The sequence below is a fragment of the Taudactylus pleione genome, unplaced genomic scaffold (genome assembly GCF_031769625.1).
Source record: "Taudactylus pleione unplaced genomic scaffold, aTauple2 ptg000154l, whole genome shotgun sequence".
NCBI classification, from domain to species: Eukaryota; Metazoa; Chordata; class Amphibia; order Anura; family Myobatrachidae; genus Taudactylus; species Taudactylus pleione.
The window spans coordinates 31,524,531-31,529,696 of record NW_028284556.1 but is presented as its reverse complement, the minus strand read 5'-3'; the positions used below and the strand labels follow the sequence as shown (position 1 = coordinate 31,529,696).

Here is a 5,166-nt window from a genome sequence, read left to right as displayed (position 1 = left end):
GCAGCCCTTTGGACAACTAGCAGTGATATTCAATATATAGTATAAATATTAAAAAGTAACTTTTAATATTTGCAAATAAAAATAAGGTAAAAACAGCTAAATATTAAAACTTCATATATATATATGGAGCTATTAGAACTGGAATAGAGCGCCTTATGTGCTTATGTGCTTTTATATATACACAATTGGTATTAAGTTAATTAGTGAACTGTGTAAAAGTGCTGCAGTGCAAGTAATAATATATTCAGGGATACCTCCCAAACAATAACGTAACCAAAATAAATATCAATCAAATTCATATAATTGTGCAACCGTGCCTCAGTTATTAAAGTGTTTAAAATATAAAAGTGCAATTCAGACAATTTAAAAAAGTAAAAAAATTTTAATCAAAAACCAACAATAATATCCTTCCACATGAAGGATAAAATACATAAAAAACAATAGCACGTCTGTATAAAAATACCCTAAAAAGTCAGATTAAATAGGGATTTAAAAATATATATAAATATAGCTTATCTGATAAAAAGTGGCAAGTTCATGAATGGGTAGAGAACAGGAGCATCCAACGCGTTTTGTCCGTATCCTGGACTTCTTCAAGGGATAGTAAGGCTCCTGTGGGGTATCCAGCTTTTATACCCCCTCAAATAAGGACAAACAAGGAATAATAGGAATCGTTAGTGACATCACTTCCGGTTTTCCGATTAGCATAAGCTTGTTAAAGAGTCATAGTTGTTATATTCTCATTAAACTATTCTCTTATTAGCCACACTATTCATATACATCATCATGTTTATGTCATTTTAGATCTTTAAATATATAACAGTTCAAGTATAGTTTATCGCGTCACTTCCTCCCTTAGTTCCCGTGGCGCTTCCGCCCTTTACTTAGTGTGCAGTGTGTTCTACTCACTTCCATTCGGTATTCCCGTCTAACATGACTTCCGCCCTATTTGCATATGGCGCTACACACCATCCTTGGCTGTCCATAATAGGCTGGTCAGTCCGCTTCCTCTGCTCGATCATCCGATCACGTGGTCGCGCTTCCCCCTGGCTGCCGGTATCCATCTTAGTGCTCACATTGGCATCCTCACTCGCGGCCATCTTTCTACTCCCAGTAACCATCTTTGTGCTCTCATTCAAGTCCCCACTTGTGGCCATCTTTGTACTCCCGGCGATTTAAAACTCCACTGTCCTCACTGGCGACATCCATCTTTAATAATCTCAGTGGTGAATTCACCTGTGGCCATCTTACTATTCCTAATTATCATTATCTCCACTGCCATCTTCCTACTCTTTTTTACCTGCTTTTGGGGTGCTTCAATCCTGGAAGTAGTAATTTGTTTTTAATCTTTCCTATATGGCATAATGGAAACAATGTTAGTGTTAAGATATAGCACATATATTTGAGCATGTCCAAAAGAAATTTAGGTATGTCCAATAAATAATTAATAAATAAATTATTAAGATTAGTACTTCACACCAGATCTCTACTATTTTATATGAATAAATGTTAAACAATATTGTGTGTTGATAATTATTACAAGTCCCATCTATATGATATAAATTATATGTCTGTTAATATTAATAAAAGGGAATTTCCACTCTTCTTCTCATAGTTATTCACTCAGTATGAGCATACATAGTCACTTCAGTATTTATTTCAAAGATTTCTTATTTGTTGCGTGGTTCATTCATGGACATTCAGGTGTAGATCAGAAGTTGCTTCATGGGTCATTTGTCCTGAGGGAATAATAACAGTGGGTCCCTTGGGAATCTACCATACCTGGTCTTCCCTAGAGGTCTCCCATCTAAGTACTAACCAAGCCCAATGGTGCTTAGCTTCCAAGATCAGACGAGATTGGGCGCTCCAACCCAGGTATGACAGTAGATATTATTGGGATGTGCTGTATACCCTCCTGACCTGTTTTCCTCCATCACGATCTTCTTATAGGAAGGGAGCTATTTCATAGTTGTCGTTGAATCCTCTAGGCGTCATAGTGTCCAATTCAAAGATCCAGAACATCTCCCATTTAGATAGTTTGTTTGCAAGGTCTCCTCCTCTGTCTCCCAGTTCCACATGTTCTATTGCTTTAAATGCCAAATTATCCGGATCCGATTTATGACATAAATTGAAGTGTTTTGACACCATATGAGTCTCCGCCTTATTTTTAATGTTCCGTATGTGTTCCTGTATGCGGAGTTTTAGTGGTTGTTTTGTCTTGCCCACATATTTTGTTCCACATGAGCATTCCAAGAGATAGATCACTGAAGTTGAATTACAGTTGAGATGCGGTTTAATTTTATATTCCTTGCTACCCGCCGAGTTCTTAAAGATCTTTCTCTCTCGGTGCAGGTATTTATAAACATTACATCTACCGCATTTATAACTCCCTGGACAACTGGGAAGGATGCTGGATTTTAAAGTATTGGTATCCTTTAACATGCTAGGTGCTAGAGCATCTTTAAGGTTCCTTGATTTTCTGAATACTATGGGGGGTCTAGGTGGTAAGATTTCCTTCAGAACTGGATCCATTAAAAGGATATTCCAATGTCTATTTAGTGATTGCTTGATGTCCTTCTCCTGTGCATTATATGTTGTTATGAAGGGAATGATATTTTTCTCTTTTTCTTTTTCCTTTTTTTCTACAATCTTATAATCCAAAAGCGTGCCCCTCTCCATATTATTCATTTTCTCTTTTGCTTTCAAGAGGACTTTAGGAGGATATTCTTTTTCTAAGAATCTAGTAGTGTATACCTGGATTTGTTCATCACATGTTTGTACCTCACTACAGTTTCGTTTTATCCTATGAAATTGTGAGTATGGTATGTTCTCCTTCCATCTTTTAATATGTCCACTTTTAAAATGCAAATAGCTGTTAGTATCTACTTGCTTTATAAAATTTTTGGTAATGATTTTATTTCCTTCTCCACATAGAATCAAATCCAGAAATTCAATGGTACTCTTATTTATATTTGACGTGAATTTCAAATTCATATTATTATTTGTAATATGATCTAAAAACAACTTAAAAACCTCCTCCGATTCTTCCCATATTATCAGGATATCATCTATGTATCGCTTGAAAAACTTAATATTATCTTTAACCACTTGCTTGGCATGGTCGTATCAGATATGACCACACCAGGCTGGGCTTTCCCTGACATGGTCGCATCTGATATGACCAAACAAAGATGCCCTGGGGTCGGCTGTTGGAAGAGAATCTTCCAGCAGCCGTCAACATTAGAGGCACCTCTCGGCCCCTCTGCACTTTTGGATCCTGCTCCAGTGTTTGCTGATCACTGCCAGGCACAGTGATAAGCCAGCCCAGCAGCGACCCCCCTTCCCCCTGCTCACTCAGCGGCCGGGAAGTTTACTAGATGCAGCTGCCGGGCAATCTGTTAGTGGAGCAGTGGCTCCCAGCTGCCCCCATCCTCAGCACTGCTACTAGCAGCTGCCGGAGGAAGCGGTCTATGCTCGGCACTGCTCCTTGCAGTGGCTCCCTGCTGCTAAGCGCTGGGGGAAGCTGTCATTACTATCCCCACTTCCTGTGTGCCTGGCGCTGCTACTCACATCCATTGGGCGGGCAATCTGATAGTGGAGCAGTGGCTCCCTGCTGCCCCTGTCCCCAGCGCTGCTACTAGCAGCCGGTGGGGGAAGCAGTCACAACTGGCCCCGCTGCCTGTGCTGCTCCTCACAGCCACCGGGTAATCTGATAGTGGAGCAGTGGCTTCCAGCTGCCCCTGTTCCCAGCGCTGCTACTAGCAGTCACCGGGGAAAGCTGTCATAACTGGCCGCTGTCTGTGTCCGGCGCAGCTCCTCGCAGCCACCGGGCAGGCTCCCTGCTGCCCCTGTCCCCGGCACTAAGCGCGGGGGGAAGCTGTCATATCTGTCCCTGCTTCCTGTGTGCACGGCGCTGCTTCTCACAGCTGCCGAGCAATTTGATAGTGGAGCAGTGGCTCCCAGCTGCCCCTGTCCCCAGCGCTGCTGCTAGCAGCTGCTGGGGGAAACTGTCATAACTTGCCTGCTGTCTGTGCCCGGATCTGCAACTCATAGGGCAATCTGATTGAGGAGCAGTGGCTCCCTGCTGCCCCTGTTCCTGGTGCTGCTAGCGGGAAAAGCTGTCATAACTGGCCCCGCTTCCTGTGTACCCGACACTGCTCCTCACAGCTGCCGGGCAACCTGATCGTGGAGCAGTGCAGTGGCTTCTTGCTTCCCCCTGTGTACCCGGTGCTACTGTCTGATAGTGGAGCAGTGAAGTGGCACCTTGCTTCCCCCTATGTTCCTGGCGCTGTTCTTCACAGCCACAAGGGAAATCTTATGAAAAGAACAACTGTCCCATCTGTATACCCAGCAGCACAAAGTCAAGCTCATAGATCATCCTAGGGATAGCCAACAACCACCGGTGTTTTCAAAACATCGATGGTTGTTGGCTGATGTTCACTAGTATTGCCATTGAAGGCAGGGAACCAATGGTTATCTGCCATCGATGAATGAGTGGGAATTGATGGGGTGTTTTGTGTGGCAGGATGGAGCTTAGCCCCCCTACACCTACTAAGCCTTGCCCACATTTTTTATTGGCCTGTGGCCTGCCTTGCATGTAGCAGAAGTGACCATCGAGGGGGTGCTACCTGTTTACTGTAGATGTTTTTGTGCCATTGATGGTAATCAATGATGGGCCGTCGATGGTAACCATCAATTGACATCCCACCAATGGCCTTCCATAGCACATATATAGCAATGCCCTGGCTGCCCGCAATAGTATCGAAACTTATTGTTTTTGATATATTGGGTAAACATGATTTTTGTTTTTCGCAGAAAGCTAATGTGGAGAATAAAAGGGACAGCCATCAACCATTGATGGCGTGTTCCTGATGGCAAGCACTGACGACGCCCCATCAATGGCAGCACCAGATGTTAACAAAACATCGGTTGTGCAGGCCCGATGGTCGTGCTCTGCACATGCACAATACCTAACCATCGATGGCTGCTTCACTGTTTTTCTATTGATGGTTCAAACTCATCTGTCATCGATGGTAGACGCATCGATGGCTATTACTACTGTATACCATACAAAATTGCTATTTTTATGGTATACTGTGTTTTAAAAAAATATTTTTTTCAAATAAAATAGTGATGGATAAGTTTAAAATTATGTTCTTGACCTAA

At 42.6% G+C, this 5,166-nt stretch overlaps 1 pseudogene; it reads right to left on the bottom strand.

Moving 5' to 3' along the window:
• Positions 1–1,770: 1,770 nt before the first annotated feature.
• Positions 1,771–1,889, bottom strand: LOC148522155 (5S ribosomal RNA; annotated as a pseudogene).
• Positions 1,890–5,166: the final 3,277 nt, after the last annotated feature.